Consider the following 20,548-nt stretch of genomic DNA (forward strand, 5'->3'; position numbering starts at 1 on the left):
GAAATATCCTGGTCTGAGGCAGTATTCGTGTTTCTCCCACTCCCACACTTCCTTCTCTAGGATAGACTTGGCTCTCCTCACTCGGGAGCTCCTGCCCCTGATACATGGTGTTAAATATGAGACTAGGGGTATTTCGGACCACTCCCCTGTATCAGTACATATTGACTTAAGCTCTCAGAGGGGTCAAGCAGTATGGAAATTTAACCCCTTCTGGCTCACGCATATGGGTGCGGGATCCAAATTGGAAGCTAGCTGGCTAGAATTTTTTAATTCACATACGGACACTACCGACATCTCCTTATTGTGGGATACCTTTAAAGCTTTCATGAGAGGGACTTTGATCAAAAGAGTGGGTAGTCTTAAATCCTCTTTTAAGAAACACGAGGCTGAGCTGGAGGCTCGAGTTATTGCTTCTGAGATGGTATACATACGAGATGGCTTGGACAACTCTAAATTAGACTGGCTCCATGCTCAGAAAGAATGGAAGGAGTATCTATGGGGGAAAACCCAGCACAGACTTCTATTCTCCTCGCATGTTCACTACGCTACAGGGGATAGACCGGGCTCTTATTTGGCTAATCTTAGCAAGGGGGGACTGTTCCTCTCATACGGTACTAGAGGTTGTGAACTCGGCCGGGACAGTATTAGACCGCACCCCCCAAATTGTCACGGAATTTGTATCATATTATCAAGCGTTATATAGCTCCACACTAACATGTTCCCCGATAGAATTGTGTAATTACTTGGATCAAATCCAGTTGCCCTGTATCTCCAGTGAGGCTAGAGCTCTTCTTGATGCTCCTTTGTCGATGGAGGAGGTAGAGGCTGCGATCACCGCATCTCCAGATGGCAAGGCCTCTGGCCTTGATGGTATCCCATCGGAGTTGTATAAGAAACACGCTAGATTTTTCGCCCCTCAGTTGCTTACTCTATTTAATACTATATTTGAGCAAAATAGGCTTCCCCCTTCTATGGCGGAGGCATTGATTATAGTGATTCCCAAGCCAGATAAGGACCCCAAGAGGGTTGAGTCATATCGACCTATCTCTCTGCTACCCACGGATATTAAAATCCTGGCCAAGGTCCTGGCTTCTAGACTCAATCGGGTTATAACCCAAATCATTCACCCGGACCAAACAGGCTTTATGCCTGGTAAGTCCACTGCTGTTAATTTAAGGCGCTTGTTCACCCATTTTCAGGTTTCTCATGGGGAGGCCGGCTCTTCTGTTGTAGCCTCCTTAGATGCCGCAAAGGCCTTTGATTCGGTGGAGTGGGCCTTCTTGTGGGAAACCATGAGTAGATTTGGCATGGGTCCCAATTTTATCAAAAATGTTAGATTGCTTTATTCTCTGCCCAAGGCCAGGGTCTCGGTGAATGGATACGTATCACATTCCTTCCCCTTGTCCAGGGGAATGAGACAGGGCTGCCCGCTCTCCCCCACATTGTTCGCCATCGCTATTGAACCATTGGCATGTTTGATTAGAGCTAGTCCAGATATTATGGGTATTAAGGTGGGCGCAAGAGAAGATAGAATAGCATTATACGCTGATGTTCTCCTGCTATTTGTTCAGGATTATGTCTCCTCTATGCCAATAATTCTGGATATGATCAATACCCATGGACAATTCTCCGGGCTCAAAATTAATTGGGATAAATCCAACATCACTCCACTTAAGGGTCCAATCCCGGTAGCCCCATTGATCCATATCCCGCTTAAGTGGGTAGACTCCTTTAAGTATCTGGGTATTTGGGTATCGAATGACCCCTGTACTTATGTTTCTCTTAATATTACGCCGCAGATTGTTTTTCTCCGCTCGAAAATTAAGGTTTGGGGGGCTTTGCCTCTGACTATTACTGGTAGGGTCAACTTAGTGAAAATGGTGTACCTCCCTAAGCTCCTCCATGTTCTTCAGCAGTCACCTATATATATTGGCTTAAAAATATTCAGGCAAATTGACAGCCTACTGTCTTCTTTGATTTGGGCTAGCAGGAGAGCACGGTTGAAGATTGACACCCTGTCTAGACCAAGACTGACAGGAGGACTGGCCCTCCCTGTCTTTAAATTCTACTATTATGCAGCGCAGTTGGCGCATATCTGGGAGTGGATGTCTGACTCTGACAGACTCACCTTACACTTGTCACGAACCGGACTCTCACCTCTGCGGGTTCTGGGGTTCATCCGTTGCCAGTGCGGTTGCTCGCGGTGCTGTGCGCCCGTGTGGGGACGCGGCGTGATCAGTGGCACAGGTAATGCAGAGTCTGGGAACTGGGAGTGCGGGGACCAAATGGCCTAAGGCACTGCGGTGTGTCTGCTGTATTGGAGGTGGCCATGTTGGAGACCAAATAGGTAATACAGAGCACTTGTGAAAACACCTGTGGGCAGGTGTAAGCCAATCCCGTGCGTGTGCTGCCTTTAAGTAGGCTGGGATCATGTTTCTCTGGGCCAGTGCTTTGTTGTATCAACGCTGTGCTCTAGCTCTGAGCTCTCTCCGTGCATTCCTGTGTGATTCCCGTGGTCCAGATATCGCCTCCGTTCCCAGAGGCCCGTCTGCAGCCTTCACTGCTAAAAGATCCACCGGCTATCCGCTGTGCTGTCAGTTAATTGCACACCTACTGGAAACAGTTGAATTCCCAGAGTCTTGCATGAGGTTACCTTGTCTGTCTACCATACAAAGTTTGGAGGATTCCATTTCCCTCAGCTGTTCGTTTGTTCAACTCTGCATTTAACCCATTCATCACCTTGTCTTCTACTACAGTTTCACAGTGATCTCCGAAACCCGCAAGTAATCCAATTCAGTACTTTTATTTTTTATGTTACCATAGCAAGGATAATTATTCACAGCCTCTCAGTTAACTCTCAAAACTCCATTGCAAATCCTTACAGTTATTTCTTCATGTCTGCATTAACCAGTTAAACACATTCTGCAGTTCAGCATCAAAGCTTGTTTATATTTGGACAATTCAACATTTATTTTTCAGCTTGTTTTTGCATATGTTTCCATGAACATTTCTTTTATTTATTTTTGAGTTTTCTCTTGCATATTATTTCTGCCATTCCTGCAATACTTCAGTATAAAATGATGATTAACAACTAGTCATTTAACTCCTTACTGAATTGTTATTTTAATAAATATATGAAACGGAACTTTCTTCGTCCTCCCTGCTTTCTTCATACCCCAGCACCTACACCTGTGGTTGGTTCCGGGTTAACGGATTCACAAAAACACCCGGACCTGACAGTAAGCACTGGCCACATGGATCCGTCAAGTGACCAATTCGCAGGAGGCGGTACTACGTCAGATATCCTTTCCCGTCTGGAAAACCAGGAGTCTATACAGACACAAATAGTGCAGTTTATGCAAACTATGGCAGACCGTTTAGAGACTCTTCATACAGCTATTAAAACGTCTCAAGTCCAGATTCCAACTCCGGTTGTCCCAGTTACCACTACAGCTTCTCCTGTGATGCTGCCTACGTCCCGCTTGCAGTTACCCTCTCCGAGTAAGTTTGACGGAACTCCAAAACTTTGCAGAGGATTCCTGAATCAATGCGAGATCCAGTTCGAACTGATGTCCGCCAGTTTCCCATCAGCTCGTTCTAAGGTTGCATATATTATTGCCCTCCTCTCCGGTCAGGCTCTGGAGTGGGCATCACCATTATGGGAAAGAGGTGATCCTATCCTCTCTAATTACAAAGAGTTCGTATCTTCCTTCCGGAGAATCTTTGACGAACCAGGCAGGACCACCTCAGCATCCTTGGAGATTCTCCGTCTACGTCAAGGTTTACGTCCTGTCAGTCAATATATTATTCAGTTTCGCACGTTGTCCTCAGAGTTAAACTGGAATGAGGAGGCCCTGATCGCCGCGTTTTGGAATGGACTTTCAGAGAGAATCAAGGATGATCTAACTATCCGGGATGTGCCAACTAAACCGGATGAATTGATTTCTCTCTGTAACAAACTTGACCTACGCTACAGGGAGCGATGTTTAGAGAAATCCAGGGGAGAGCGATCCAGTCCACGTTATCATCCTAGGCCTCGACAAGATTCTTCATCACAGTCTCCGGTAACGACAGAAGAACCTATGCAGATTGGGCGCTCTCGCCTCACAGAGGAGGAACGACTTCGTCGTCGACAGGGTAACCTCTGCATGTACTGTGGGTCCTCCAAACACTTAGTTAAATTTTGCAAACTCCGACCGGGAAACTCTCGCTCCTAGCTTATTCAAGAGAGGTTAAGCTAGGAGTTACTTTAGAATCACGTTCTGGGAATGAGCCGACCTTGTCTATTCAATTAGAAGTTCCAAGTTCTACAGTGAAAGTTTCAGCTCTCCTAGATTCCGGGGCAGCCGAGAACTTCATCTCCTCAGCCTTTGTCATACGGTCTAAAGTTCAAACCGTGCCTCTGGAAGCAGCCGTTGCTGTTACAGCAGTGGATGGAAGTCGAATTCCAGATGGTATAATTACTCATCGAACCGTATGTCTCAAGATGAAAGTTGGTGTGCTTCATTCCGAATACCTCTCCTTCTACGTGATTCCCAAAGCCTCTCAAGATGTGATACTTGGTTTACCTTGGCTGCAGAAACATAATCCTCAACTCAATTGGCAAACCATGGAAGTCCTTTCGTGGGGTAAATCTTGTACCAAGGACTGTTTAGCCTCAATTGTACCTCTCCGGTCAATTAGCCTTCCCGATCTACCTCCGGTGTATCAATCCTTTGCGGATGTTTTCAGTAAACAAGCAGCAGACTCTCTACCTCCTCTCCGCGAATGGGACTGCCCAATTGTCCTGGTTCCGGGCAAAACCCCTCCTAGGGGACGAATTTATCCGCTATCCATCTCAGAGACGCAAGCTATGTCTGATTATATACAGGAAAATCTAACCAAAGGATTTATCAGACCATCTTCTTCACCTGCAGGAGCCGGATTCTTTTTCGTTAAAAAGAAGGACGGTGGGTTACGACCTTGCATAGATTACCGTGGACTCAATGAGATCACTGTGAAAAACAAGTATCCATTACCCTTAATTCCTGAGTTATTTGACCGGGTAAAGGGAGCTACTGTGTTTACAAAACTGGATCTCCGAGGGGCCTACAATTTAATCCGCATCCGGGCAGGGGACGAGTGGAAGACTGCTTTTAATACCCGGGATGGGCATTACGAATACCTTGTAATGCCTTTCGGTCTTTGTAATGCACCTGCAGTTTTTCAAAGCTATGTGAATGAACTTTTTCGTGATCTTCTCTACAAGTGTCTAGTAGTGTACCTGGATGATATCCTAATATTCTCTAAGGATCTAAAGTCTCACCGTCACCAAGTTAAAGAGGTACTGACACGTCTGAGGAAAAATCAACTTTATTGTAAGTTAGAAAAGTGCACCTTTGAAGTATCTTCCATACCGTTCCTTGGTTACATCATTTCTGGATCAGAGCTATGTATGGATCCCGGTAAGGTACAAGCTATCCGAGATTGGTCCACTCCTACAACTCTCAAGGGGATTCAGCGATTTCTTGGCTTTGCTAATTTCTATAGGAGATTCATTAAGAATTATTCTACGTTAGCTGCTCCCATCACAGCCCTAACTCGCAAGGGAGCAAATCCTACGAACTGGTCTTCTGAAGCAATCAAAGCCTTCTCTGATTTAAAGCAAGCCTTTGGGTCAGCCCCCATTCTTCGACAGCCTGATTTGAATCGTCCCTTTCTTCTAGAGGTGGATGCATCTACAGAAGCAGTAGGAGCTGTGTTATCACAAGTCTTTGAAGATAAAAAAAGGCCATCCCTGCGGATATTTCTCCCGTAAGTTCCTCCCGGCCGAGCGTAATTATGCAATCGGTGAGCAAGAGTTACTTGCCATCAAGTTGGCATTTGAGGAGTGGAGATACCTTCTAGAAGGAGCACAACATCGCATTACAGTATATACTGATCATAAGAATCTTCTATATCTGCAGTCAGCTCAGTGCTTAAATCCACGACAAGCTCGATGGGCGCTTTTCTTCACACAATTTAATTTCAAGCTCACCTATTGTCCAGGATCTCAGAACAAAAAGGCAGATGCCCTTTCTCGGTCCTTTGCTTCTTCTGAATCAAATGATGCTACCACGAATCAAGCCATTGTGAATCCTACGTCCTTTTTAATGACTCGAACCTCTCCAGTTCCTCCGCCTGGCAAGACCTTTGTCGCCACAAATCTTCGAAAACGGCTGCTTACCTGGGCTCACTCCTCCACTTTCATGGGTCACCCTGGGGTTCTAAAGACTCTCAAATTTATTCAACAGTCTTATTGGTGGCCACGTCTCAAAGCCGATGTCCAAGAGTTTATAGCAGCATGTCCTAAATGTGCCCAACATAAGAGTCCAAGAAGTTCTCCACCAGGTTTATTACATCCATTATCCATACCCAAACAACCATGGACTCATATCTCAATGGATTTCATGACCGATCTACCTCCATCAAAAGGGCGAAATACCATTTGGGTGATAGTGGATCGATTTTCGAAAATGGCACATTTCATTCCATTAACTGGGTTACCATCAGCCCCTTTATTAGCCAGATTGTTCATCTCTGAAATCTTCAAGTTGCATGGCCTTCCTCGAGAGAACATCTCTGATCGGGGAACACAGTTTGTGGCCAAGTTTTGGAGGTCGCTTTGTTCGTCTTTAAATGTCAAGTTGAACTTTTCTTCTGCATATCATCCTGAGACAGATGGACAAACTGAGAGAGTAAACCAAGACCTTGAAACATTTCTCCGGCTATATATATCGTCCTCACAGGATGACTGGGTTGACTACCTTCCATTGGCAGAATTTGCTCATAATAATCTCTTCCATTCGTCTTCAGAATCTACACCCTTTTATATTAACTTCGCTTTCATCCTCGTGTGCCAGAGTTCCATCCATTGCCAGCCCTAGAGGTTCCAGCAGCAGATCAAGAGCTTCAACGTCTATCTAGAATCTGGAGTGGTGTGCGTAAGTCGTTGGTCAAAACTTCCGCTCGTTATAAATCTTTTGCAGATAGAAAACGTAAAGCTGTACCGAATTATAAGGTGGGAGACCAGGTTTGGATTTCTACACGCAATCTCAGGTTCAGAGTTCCTTCTAAGAAATTTGCTCCCAGGTTTATTGGTCCATTTCCCATTGTAAAAGTACTCAACCCTGTGTCATACAAAGTCAAGTTGCCACCGTCTTTGAGAATTCCTAACGCCTTTCATACATCTTTACTGAAGCCTTTGATTCTCAATAAGTTCCGTACTACCCAATCCAAATCTCCTAAAGTTCACTCTTTGCAGAATTAGGAATTTGAAGTTAAAGAGATTGTGGACTCACGTTCCCGATATGGACGTTTACAGTTTCTGGTCGACTGGAAGGGTTACGGTCCGGAGGAAAGATCCTGGGTTTTCTCTGAAGATGTTCATGCTCCAAGACTGGTACAGAAATACTTCTCCAAAAATCCTGATAAGGTTCAAAGGTGTTCAGAGACCACCCTTAGAAGAGGGGGTACTGTCACGAACCGGACTCTCACCTCTGCGGGTTCTGGGGTTCATCCGTTGCCAGTGCGGTTGCTCGCGGTGCTGTGCGCCCGTGTGGGGACGCGGCGTGATCAGTGGCACAGGTAATGCAGAGTCTGGGAACTGGGAGTGCGGGGACCAAATGGCCTAAGGCACTGCGGTGTGTCTGCTGTATTGGAGGTGGCCATGTTGGAGACCAAATAGGTAATACAGAGCACTTGTGAAAACACCTGTGGGCAGGTGTAAGCCAATCCCGTGCGTGTGATGCCTTTAAGTAGGCTGGGATCATGTTTCTCTGGGCCAGTGCTTTGTTGTATCAACGCTGTGCTCTAGCTCTGAGCTCTCTCTGTGCATTCCTGTGTGATTCCCGTGGTCCAGATATCGCCTCCGTTCCCAGAGGCCCGTCTGCAGCCTTCACTGCTAAAGATCCACCAGCTCTCCGCTGTGCTATCAAATAATTGCACACCTACTGGAAACAGTTGAATTCCCAGAGTCTTGCATGAGGTTACCTTGTCTGTCTACCATACAAAGTTTGGAGGATTCCATTTCCCTCAGCTGTTCGTTTGTTCAACTCTGCATTTAACCCATTCATCACCTTGTCTTCTACTACAGTTTCACAGTGATCTCCGGAACCCGCAAGTAACCCAATTCAGTACTTTTATTTTTTATGTTACCATAGCAAGGATAATTATTCACAGCCTCTCAGTTAACTCTCAAAACTCCATTGCAAAACCTTACAGTTATTTTTTCATGTCTGCATTAACCAGTTAAACACATTCTGCAGTTCAGCATCAAAGCTTGTTTATATTTGGACAATTCAACATTTATTTTTCAGCTTGTTTTTGCATATGTTTCCATGAACATTTCTTTTATTTATTTTTGAGTTTTCTCTTGCATATTATTTCTGCCATTCCTGCAATACTTCAGTATAAAATGATGATTAACAACTAGTCATTTAACTCCTTACTGAATTGTTATTTTTTTTTTTTTATAAATCTGTTTTATTGAGGTTTTACAATACAACAAAATGAAGAATCATCAGGTACAAATGATATGTCAGAAGTGAAGGGCAGATGTCAAACATTCTGAAGGAGTAATAGGGGTGATAACAAGAAACCATGTTCTTGTAATATTTTATACAGTGTGGAGACCATCAAATCAGATATTTGGCTTATCAAAGTAATTTGAACCTGGAATGTGGCCACCTCTGGTTGTCGACAATGGGTCTGCCAGAGTTATTCCAGTTGACAGTATACCTGGTATTTCAGACAGATGTAGGATAGGGAAGAAAAAGGGAAATGAGGGGGGAGGAGATATAAGGTCCTGTGGTCAGTCATGGCGGTGGAGACTGTATTGAAATTTGTCGGAGTAAGAACCATTCAGTTGATTCAAAGACCATGGATATGTGGGTTTGCGTGGGACAAGGAAGTGAAGCAATGTATGTTCCCCACCTAGCATAGAATTTAACAACATCTGTTTCTATATGAGCCAGTGCGGATCTGCGATCGAAATATAATATCTGCAGCATCTTCCTGTGCACTTCCGCTAGTGTAGGTTTAGATCTAGAAATCCAGTGGGTGAGAATTACCTTTTTTGACACCGTGATTAGGATGGTCAGTAGCGGTATGTGTTTTTGTCCCTGAGTGCCCAGATCCCACTGAGTAAAGTTAGCACATAGGCAAGCTAAGGGGTCAGGAGAAACTCGGGTATGTAGCAGAGAGTTAATGCAGTTGAGTACCTTGCCCCAAAATGTTCTAATGTGTCCACATTCCCAAAAATTATGATAGAAAGTTGCTGAGTGATATCCACATTTGGGGCAGTTTCCCGAAATCAGGGGGTTAAATCTGGCATGGTGAGTTTGAGGGACATACGCCCTCTGTAGGGTTCGGAGATGGACTTCTTGTAAGTAAGCGGAGGAGAGGATTTTCATGGTTGAGCCATAATAAGTGCTTAGAGATGCAGTGTCGGATAGGGAGGGAATATCTTTCTGCCACTGTGATAGTAGCCGAGACCATCTGTGAGGTGTTTCTATGTCAGTGAGAAGATTGTATAGCATCCTAGTGCGAAAGGGTATCCGTTCACATAAGGTGATTATTGATTGCAGTGGATCTGGGGGGCTGGCGAGGGATGAGGAGAGTTCATTGGAGTGTGGTGTGGAGGTGAGGTAGTGGCGAGCCTGTAAATACATGTAAAATTGTGAGTGTGGGATGTTGTATTTCTCTTGGAGGGAAGAGAATGTAATATAATGCCCTCCTGGGTCATACACTTTGGAGGAATTTGATAGTCCCTTGATCTTCCAGTGATTAAAGATTGAGTTTGTGAGAGATGGAGGAAATGCAGGATTACCCCAGAGAGGGATTTGTCGCGTAGACATATGATTCCTGTGGAACAACTTATTTATTTTAATCCAGGCATAATATATATCATGAAATAGCGGGGAGCTAAGGATATGAGGAGGAATTGACTTCGGAGTAGAGTGTAGGAGTGCACTGGAAGAAAAGGGGAAAAACATGGCCTCATCCAAGGCTGGGTCTGTATAAGCATGTCCTTCTATCAGCCAATCAGCAGCCCAACGAAAAAGGGCAGATAGGGAGTATGAAAGAAAGTCAGGTAAGCCTACCCCTCCCGCTTTGCGGGGGGCGGTCAGTTTTTTGAAGGCTATGAGGGGTCTCTTGCCCTTCCAGAGGAATTTAGTGAGGGTTTTGCGAATGTGGGCCAAATCCTTCATTGAAAGGCGTATGGGTAACATCTGCATCAGATAATATAGACGTGGGAAGAATACACTTTGTAAAACGGCCACTCGGCCCAAGAGTGAGAGGGGCAAAAGTTTCCAAGCGTCGAGGGTGGTGGTGAGCTTATGTAGCATAGGTGTAAAGTTGACGTTATATAAGGTGGTTATGTCAGATGGAATCTGAATCCCCAAGTATGTGATTTTGTCTAGGACCACTTTAAACGGTAATGTCGTGTTAGGGGCAGATTGTGTGTCGGGTGTGTGAGGGGTCCCCAAGGGCATTAATTCCGATTTTGATACATTAATACGGTAACCTGAGATTTTCCCAAAGGAGGAAATGAGGTGGAGAATCTCAGGAATGGAGACTTCAGGTCTTGAGATGAAAAGCAGCATGTCGTCTGCAAACAGTGCCACCTTCAATTCCACATCCCGAATCCGAATCCCCTGGAATTTCCTAGAAGCTCGCAAGGCTATTGCCAGAGGTTCCAGAGCTATGTCAAACAATAAGGGGGACAATGGGCATCCCTGCCGCGTGCCCCTACCTATTGGGAAAGGTGCTGATAAGACTCCATTGCAAGAATCCTGAGTTTGAGGATTGTTATAAAGGAGCTTAATCCAGTCTATGAATGCCATCGGGAAGCCAAATCTTGTTAGGGAGTGATATAAGTGAGGCCATTCAACCAGATCAAACGCCTTCTCCGCATCGAGGGAGAGGATATAAGCAGGATCAGGGGTTATAGGTTGTAGGGTGTGGGATGCCTGTATCGCTGCTAACACACGTCTGACATTGATTTCCGAGTGTCTGCCCCATATGAAGCCCGTTTGATCTGGATGAATGATGTGAGGAAGGAGTATTTTTAAACGTTCAGCCAGAATTTTGGTCAGCAATTTATAGTCAAGGTTTAATAAGGAAATGGGGCGGTAGGATCCCGGGAGGGGGAGATCTCTGCCCGGCTTGGGCAAGACTTTAAGGATGGCTGAATTGAAGTGTGGCGGGAGCGTTTGAGATGAGAGCATACTGTTAAGCGCATGTAGTAACGGGGACTCTAGCTTCGGCAAAAGTAATTTGTAAAAGTCAGCTGAGAAGCCGTCAGGACCCGGGGCTTTGTCACGTTTAAATTGACCTATAGTCTGGCAGATTTCCTCTAGTGTAATCGGGGATGTTAGAGATTGGCTTAGTTCCGGAGGCAATTCTGGCACCGGCAGGGATTCCCAGTTATTGGGAGGCATAGATTCCGTAGTCAGGTCTGGTGGGGATGGGCGGGGAACTGTGGGGGAGTAGAGATCAGTGTAGAAAGAACGCATGACTGCTGAGATTTCCGCGTTGGTGGTAGTCAATGTACCCATCTTTGTCATCAGGGGACGTGTGGTCAGGGGGGGGTGAGAACCACGTAGGAGGTTGGAAAGTAGTTTACCCGTTTTGTTTCCAAATTTGTGGAATCTAAAGCTGACATTGAACATGTATTTGTCCCCAAGCGTCGTCATAAATTCATCAAGATGTGTTTTTGTCAAGAGGTAATTATGTTTAGTGGAGTCGTTTGGCGTGGATTTGAACTGCTGAAAGGCTGAGGTCAGGGCTGATTGGAACTTCAAATAGTGTTCCGTGTGTTGTTTGCGTATGCCAGCTACATAAGACATTATTTCTCCCCTTAGTACAGATTTGGCTGTCAACCAAAATAGCATGGGATCTGAATCTGCATGTAGTGCATTGTCAGAGGCATATGTTTCCCAGGCCGCTTCGAGTCTATTCCTAAATTTTATTGACTTGGACAGATAGGAAGGGAATTTCCAAAGTCTGGGGGAATCCTGCTTCTCCGAGATTTGTATTGAAGCCGTTACAAGGGCGTGATCAGAGAGGGATATAGGGGCAATCAATGCGTCCACTATGGAGGGAAAAGGGTGTGAGATGTGAATATATAGTCAATTCGGGATAGGGTTTGATGGGCAGAGGATAGGCAGGTATACTCTCTGTCAGTGGGATGGAGAGCCCTCCAAACATCCACTAATGAGAGTTTCTCGGCAAGTGAAAGCATGTCTAGTTTCGGGAGAGACAGGCCTTTAGGAGGTGGGGAGGATCTATCTAGCAGAAGAGATGTCACCAGGTTAAAGTCTCCGCATAATATGATGGAGGAGGAAAGATGTGGGGTCAGCAAGGCAATCAGAGATTGGAGGAATTTTTTGGTGTAGGTAGATGGTGCATATACATTACATAGTGTCAAGGGATGACCGTGGATCTTGAGGGTCAGCAGTACTGTTCTACCAGATTCGTCAGAGCTGATTGTTAATTCTTCATAGGGAATATGTTTTTTGATCAGAATGATTACCCCTCTAGCTTTTGAATTGTAGGAGCTGAAACCTAGAACAGACCAGCCTAAGGTGTTTAGTTTTGCGACTTCCTCGGGAACTAAGTGTGATTCTTGTAGGAATGCTAAATCAACATTTTGTTTGCTCAGATAAATAAGAATCTTTCTCCGCTTTGCTGGTGAATTGAACCCACCCACATTCCATGAGCCAATAGTCAAGGTAGGCATGGTTTGAGGAGGAGGGTCAATATACTGTCACCACTGTCCTCGTCTAAGTAAGTCGGGTAAATATGATCTGACATTGTGGAGGGGGAGGGGAGAGTTATGAGGAAGGAGGGGGAGGGAAGGGAGATGGGAGACAAACATAAGAAACAACAGAGTAGTCCTGAATAGCGAGTCTTAAGAGACAATGGTGTGGGTGTTAAATGCTCTACACAGCAACAAGACTCGAGACTTCCCATAAAAGAAATGTGTAGAAAGAGAGAGATAAACCACATTAACCTAGCAACCGGTAGTGGAGCATGAGGTAGGAGCTCCGCCTACCCCACCATCTCTAATCAAAAATGGGGAAACTGTGTTTTTGCCCTGCATATACAGAGGTCATATCCTCATACTATTATAAATAAGGGATGAAGGTGGCTTTAAGTTACTCTAGAACAAAATACGGTAAGCAAGCTATAAGTGCGGTGCTGCCCTGCAAATTTGGGAAAGTGCAGAGAATTACTAAACTATATCGTAGCTGCAAACCAGTGTGACAGGCATATTAATAAATCCAACCTGAAGGCAGCATATCTCAACACATTAAGTCAACAGTGGTAAGTATAGTAGTACTATCACTCGAGCAGTAAAATATGCAATAGAAAATATGCCAGTACGGCCTGAACTTGTGGCGGAGGCATAACGCAACAGAACTTGGGATAACCATGGTGTGTGGGGCCATTCAGAATCAAGCTACAGTGGCTCACACGTGTGATAGAGGAATATAACCTTCAATTGGACGCGGCGGCTGGGAGATCGCTGATGTCTGTATCCTGGGGACGAGAAAGTTCGCCTAGGAAGGCATGAGCATCTGCTGGGGAAAGGAAGTCCTTATAGGAGGATCCATCATATATGCGTAAACGGGCTGGATAGAGCAAGCCAAATTTGCGGCCCTCTGCTACGAGTTGAGAGCAAATGGGCGAAAAGGCTTTCCGGGCCCTCGTCAGCTCCACAGAGTAGTCCTGGAAAATAAAAAGTTTATGACCCTCCCATTGCAGATCTTTGATGCGTCGCGATGCCGACCAAAAGGCTGACTTGTGTAGGAAATTAAGGCATCGGAATAGCGTGACCCTCGGGCGAGGCTTATTTGGGGTGGGAGCCGGGCCCACTCGATGCGCTCTCTCAATCACCAGGTCCCGACATTCCTGTTCAATTCCTAGGAGGGTGGGAAGTGTGGTTCGGACAAAGTGTGCAAGTGCCGGGCCTTTTACAGATTCAGGTAGGCCCACCAGCCTGATGTTATTTCTCCTCGATCTGTTTTCGATATCATCGAGCTTATTCCAAATGTGATAGTTGTCAGAAGTTAAAGATTTCACAGCCTGCTGCATTTCATCAACATTATGCATGGCAGCTCCTAATTGATTTTCAGTGCGAGTCACTCTGCTTTGCAGCTGCTGCAGCTGTTGGGTGATATCAGCTACTGCCTGAGTGAGGAGAGGAGTCATGGTGGACCGGATAACGTCGACCACGTCGGCATACGATACCGGCGCGTCTGCATCGCGTTCCGACAAAGGCACCACCACTGCTGCCACCTTCTTTGGTGCTGGGGAGACAGGATCAGGGCCGACCTCCGGAGTCATTGTCCCCGCAGCGCGCCGTTTTTCCAGGCGATGTGGCTGCGCGCCCGATGCGGTCACCGGGGTCACAAAACGATCCATGGGGACTGCGGGTGTGAGGGTGAGTGCCAGGCTGGGCAAATAGAGGCTATTATGAGCCTTTAGAAGATGTTTGTTGGTGGGTCGTGGCGGAGCTCCAGGGAGTGCTGCCTCACGCCATCAACCCGGAACCGGAAGTCACTGAATTGTTATTTTAATAAATATATGAAACGAAACTTTCTTCGTCCTCCCTGCTTTCTTCATACCCCAGCACCTACACCTGTGGTTGGTTCCGGGTTAACGGATTCACAAAAACACCCGGACCTGACAGTAAGCACTGGCCACATGGATCCGTCAAGTGACCAATTCGCAGGAGGCGGTGCTACGTCAGATATCCTTTCCCGTCTGGAAAACCAGGAGTCTATACAGACACAAATAGTGCAGTTTATGCAAACTATGGCAGACCGTTTAGAGACTCTTCATACAGCTATTAAAACGTCTTAAGTCCAGATTCCAACTCCGGTTGTCCCAGTTACCACTACAGCTTCTCCTGTGATGCTGCCTACGTCCCGCTTGCAGTTACCCTCTCCGAGTAAGTTTGACGGAACTCCAAAACTTTGCAGAGGATTCCTGAATCAATGCGAGATCCAGTTCGAACTGATGTCCGCCAGTTTCCCATCAGCTCGTTCTAAGGTTGCATATATTATTGCCCTCCTCTCCGGTCAGGCTCTGGAGTGGGCATCACCATTATGGGAGAGAGGTGATCCTATCCTCTCTAATTACAAAGAGTTCGTATCTTCCTTCCGGAGAATCTTTGACGAACCAGGCAGGACCACCTCAGCATCCTTGGAGATTCTCCGTCTACGTCAAAGTTTACGTCCTGTCAGTCAATATATTATTCCGTTTCGCACGTTGTCCTCAGAGTTAAACTGGAATGAGGAGGCCCTGATCGCCGCGTTTTGGAATGGACTTTCAGAGAGAATCAAGGATGATCTAACTATCCGGGATGTGCCAACTAAACTGGATGAATTGATTTCTCTCTGTAACAAACTTGACCTACGCTACAGGGAGCGATGTTTAGAGAAATCCAGGGCAGAGCGATCCAGTCCACGTTATCATCCTAGGCCTCGACAAGATTCTTCATCACAGTCTCCGGTAACGACAGAAGAACCTATGCAGATTGGGCGCTCTCGCCTCACAGAGGAGGAACGACTTCGTCGTCGACAGGGTAACCTCTGCATGTACTGTGGGTCCTCCGAACACTTAGTTAAATTTTGCAAACTCCGACCGGGAAACTCTCGCTCCTAGCTTATTCAAGAGAGGTTAAGCTAGGAGTTACTTTAGAATCACGTTCTGGGAATGAGCCGACCTTGTCTATTCAATTAGAAGTTCCAAGTTCTACAGTGAAAGTTTCAGCTCTCCTAGATTCCGGGGCAGCCGAGAACTTCATCTCCTCAGCCTTTGTCATACGGTCTAAAGTTCAAACCGTGCCTCTGGAAGCAGCCGTTGCTGTTACAGCAGTGGATGGAAGTCGAATTCCAGATGGTATAATTACTCATCGAACCGTATGTCTCAAGATGAAAGTTGGTGTGCTTCATTCCGAATACCTCTCCTTCTACGTGATTCCCAAAGCCTCTCAAGATGTGATACTTGGTTTACCTTGGCTGCAGAAACATAATCCTCAACTCAATTGGCAAACCATGGAAGTCCTTTCGTGGGGTAAATCTTGTACCAAGGACTGTTTAGCCTCAATTGTACCTCTCCGGTCAATTAGCCTTCCCGATCTACCTCCGGTGTATCAACCCTTTGCGGATGTTTTCAGTAAACAAGCAGCAGACTCTCTACCTCCTCATCGCGAATGGGACTGCCCAATCGTCCTGGTTCCGGGCAAAACCCCTCCTAGGGGACGAATTTATCCGCTATCCATCCCAGAGACGCAAGCTATGTCTGATTATATACAGGAAAATCTAACCAAAGGATTTATCAGACCATCTTCTTCACCTGCAGGAGCCGGATTCTTTTTCGTTAAGAAGAAGGACGGTGGGTTACGACCTTGCATAGATTACCGTGGACTCAATGAGATCACTGTGAAAAACAAGTATCCATTACCCTTAATTCCTGAGTTATTTGACCGGGTAAAGGGAGCTACTGTGTTTACAAAACTGGATCTCCGAGGGGCCTACAATTTAATCCGCATCCGGGCAGGGGACGAGTGGAAGACTGCTTTTAATACCCGGGATGGGCATTACGAATACCTTGTAATGCCTTTCGGTCTTTGTAATGCACCTGCAGTTTTTCAAAGCTATGTGAATGAACTTTTTCGTGATCTTCTCTACAAGTGTCTAGTAGTGTACCTGGATGATATCCTAATATTCTCTAAGGATCTAAAGTCTCACCGTCACCAAGTTAAAGAGGTACTGACACGTCTGAGGAAAAATCAACTTTATTGTAAGTTAGAAAAGTGCACTTTTGAAGTATCTTCCATACCGTTCCTTGGTTACATCATTTCTGGATCAGAGCTATGTATGGATCCCGGTAAGGTACAAGCTATCCGAGATTGGTCCACTCCTACAACTCTCAAGGGGATTCAGCGATTTCTTGGCTTTGCTAATTTCTATAGGAGATTCATTAAGAATTATTCTACGTTAGCTGCTCCCATCACAGCCCTAACTCGCAAGGGAGCAAATCCTATGAACTGGTCTTCTGAAGCAATCAAAGCCTTCTCTGATTTAAAGCAAGCCTTTGTGTCAGCCCCCATTCTTCGACAGCCTGATTTGAATAGTCCCTTTCTACTAGAGGTGGATGCTTCTACAGAAGCAGTAGGAGCTGTGTTATCCCAAGTCTTTGAAGATAAAAAAAGTCCATCCCTGCGGATATTTCTCCCGTAAGTTCCTCCCGGCCGAGCGTAATTATGCAATCGGTGAGCAAGAATTACTTGCCATCAAGTTGGCATTTGAGGAGTGGAGATACCTTCTAGAAGGAGCACAACATCGCATTACAGTATATACTGATCATAAGAATCTTCTATATCTGCAGTCAGCTCAGTGCTTAAATCCACGACAAGCTCGATGGGCGCTTTTCTTCACACGATTTAATTTCAAGCTCACCTATCGTCCAGGATCTCAGAACAAAAAGGCAGATGCCCTTTCTCGGTCCTTTGCTTCTTCTGAATCAAATGATGCTACCACGAATCAAGCCATTGTGAATCCTACGTCCTTTTTAATGACTCGAACCTCTCCAGTTCCTCCGCCTGGCAAGACCTTTGTCGCCACAAATCTTCGAAAACGGCTGCTTACCTGGGCTCACTCCTCCACTTTCATGGGTCACCCTGGGGTTCTAAAGACTCTCAAATTTATTCAACAGTCTTATTGGTGGCCACGTCTCAAAGCCGATGTCCAAGAGTTTATAGCAGCATGTCCTAAATGTGCCCAACATAAGAGTCCAAGAAGTTCTCCACCAGGTTTATTACATCCATTATCCATACCCAAACAACCATGGACTCATATCTCAATGGATTTCGTGACCGATCTACCTCCATCAAAAGGGCGAAATACCATTTGGGTGATAGTGGATCGATTTTTGAAAATGGCACATTTCATTCCATTAACTGGGTTACCATCAGCCCCTTTATTAGCCAGATTGTTCATCTCTGAAATCTTCAAGTTGCATGGCCTTCCTCGAGAGAACATCTCTGATCGGGGAACACAGTTTGTGGCCAAGTTTTGGAGGTCGCTTTGTTCGTCTTTAAATGTCAAGTTGAACTTTTCTTCTGCATATCATCCTGAGACAGATGGACAAACTGAGAGAGTAAACCAAGACCTTGAAACATTTCTCTGGCTATATATATCGTCCTCACAGGATGACTGGGTTGACTACCTTCCATTGGCAGAATTTGCTCATAATAATCTCTTCCATTCGTCTTCAGAATCTACGCCCTTTTATATTAACTTCGGCTTTCATCCTCGTGTGCCAGAGTTCCATCCATTGCCAGCCCTAGAGGTTCCAGCAGCAGATATAGAGCTTCAACGTCTATCTAGAATCTGGAGTGGTGTGCGTAAGTCGTTGGTCAAAACTTCCGCTCGTTATAAATCCTTTGCAGATAGAAAACGTAAAGCTGTACCGAATTATAAGGTGGGAGACCAGGTTTGGATTTCTACACGCAATCTCAGGTTCAGAGTTCCTTCTAAGAAATTTGCTCCCAGGTTTATTGGTCCATTTCCCATTGTAAAAGTACTCAACCCTGTGTCATACAAAGTCAAGTTGCCACCGTCTTTGAGAATTCCTAACGCCTTTCATACATCTTTACTGAAGCCTTTGATTCTCAATAAGTTCCGTACTACCCAATCCAAATCTCCTAAAGTTCACTCTTTGCAGAATGAGGAATTTGAAGTTAAAGAGATTGTGGACTCACGTTCCCGATATGGACGTTTACAGTTTCTGGTCGACTGGAAGGGTTACGGTCCGGAGGAAAGATCCTGGGCTTTCTCTGAAGATGTTCATGCTCCAAGACTGGTACAGAAATACTTCTCCAAAAATCCTAATAAGGTTCAAAGGTGTTCAGAGACCACCCTTAGAAGAGGGGGTACTGTCACGAACCGGACTCTCACCTCTGCGGGTTCTGGGGTTCATCCGTTGCCAGTGCGGTTGCTCGCGGTGCTGTGCGCCCGTGTGGGGACGCGGCGTGATCAGTGGCACAGGTAATGCAGAGTCTGGGAACTGGGAGTGCGGGGACCAAATGGCCTAAGGCACTGCGGTGTGTCTGCTGTATTGGAGGTGGCCATGTTGGAGACCAAATAGGTAATACAGAGCACTTGTGAAAACACCTGTGGGCAGGTGTAAGCCAATCCCGTGCGTGTGCTGCCTTTAAGTAGGCTGGGATCATGTTTCTCTGGGCCAGTGCTTTGTTGTATCAACGCTGTGCTCTAGCTCTGAGCTCTCTCCGTGCATTCCTGTGTGATTCCCGTGGTCCAGATATCGCCTCCGTTCCCAGAGGCCCGTCTGCAGCCTTCACTGCTAAAAGATCCACCGGCTATCCGCTGTGCTATCAGTTAATTGCACACCTACTGGAAACAGTTGAATTCCCAGAGTCTTGCATGAGGTTACCTTGTCTGTCTACCATACAAAGTTTGGAGGATTCCATTTCCCTCAGCTGTTCGTTTGTTCAACTCTGCATTTAACCCATTCATCACCTTGTCTTCTACTACAGTTTCACAGTGATCTCCGGAACCCGCAAGTAACCCAATTCAGTACTTTTATTTTTTATGTTACCATAGCAAGGATAATTATTCACAGCCTCTCAGTTAACTCTCAAAACTCCATTGCAAAACCTTAGTTATTTTTTCATGTCTGCATTAACCAGTTAAACACATTCTACAGTTCAGCATCAAAGCTTGTTTATATTTGGACAATTCAACATTTATTTTTCAGCTTTTTTTTGCATATGTTTCCATGAACATTTCTTTTATTTATTTTTTGTCAGGAATCGACTCACCGCAGCTACATCTCTCCGTCGGTGCGGACTCCGCCTGGGGTTCCTGCGTTCTGCTGTCGTCCGCCTCTCTGCCGCCAGACGTCATCCTGGGCCTAGGAACGCTCCTGTTGTCAGCGGGCGTGTGAATGCGCCGCGTTCCTGCTGGGCCGCGGCATGGGCGCCGCCATGACAGTCTCCATCACTCAGAATGCGGCGGCCAATCCGGAGCTTGGCCGCACCTACTTGCTCCACTCCAACCAATGCCTGAATACCTGGGGGTATATCAGGAGCTGCAGGGTGAGCCTGAGGTTGTCCTGAACTTCGTGTCACTCCTGCGACCTGTGTGTCTGGATCTACTCTACTGTTCCTCCGTGTTCCTGGTTATTCTCCTGGTTCTCCGTGGAACTACAAGCACCAGCTATACCTGCGTTCATTACCTGGCTTCACACCTCTCACATCCTTAGTGTGCTCCAGCCATCTGCAGTAGAGACTCTTGCTCCAGGTGCATTCCATCACCTTACCTGTGAGTAACCTGCAAAGCTGCCTGTGTAATACCATCTGCACTGTGAACTTTACCAACCAGTCTCCTGCATCTGCTACCAGGTTGCTACATATTCCACCATCTCTGCTGGCTCCACGTTTTAACTGCATTGGTTTCCATACCATTATTATTATTCAGTTATCCAGTCA

This window comes from Pseudophryne corroboree, assembly GCF_028390025.1.
Source record: "Pseudophryne corroboree isolate aPseCor3 chromosome 3 unlocalized genomic scaffold, aPseCor3.hap2 SUPER_3_unloc_22, whole genome shotgun sequence".
NCBI classification, from domain to species: Eukaryota; Metazoa; Chordata; class Amphibia; order Anura; family Myobatrachidae; genus Pseudophryne; species Pseudophryne corroboree.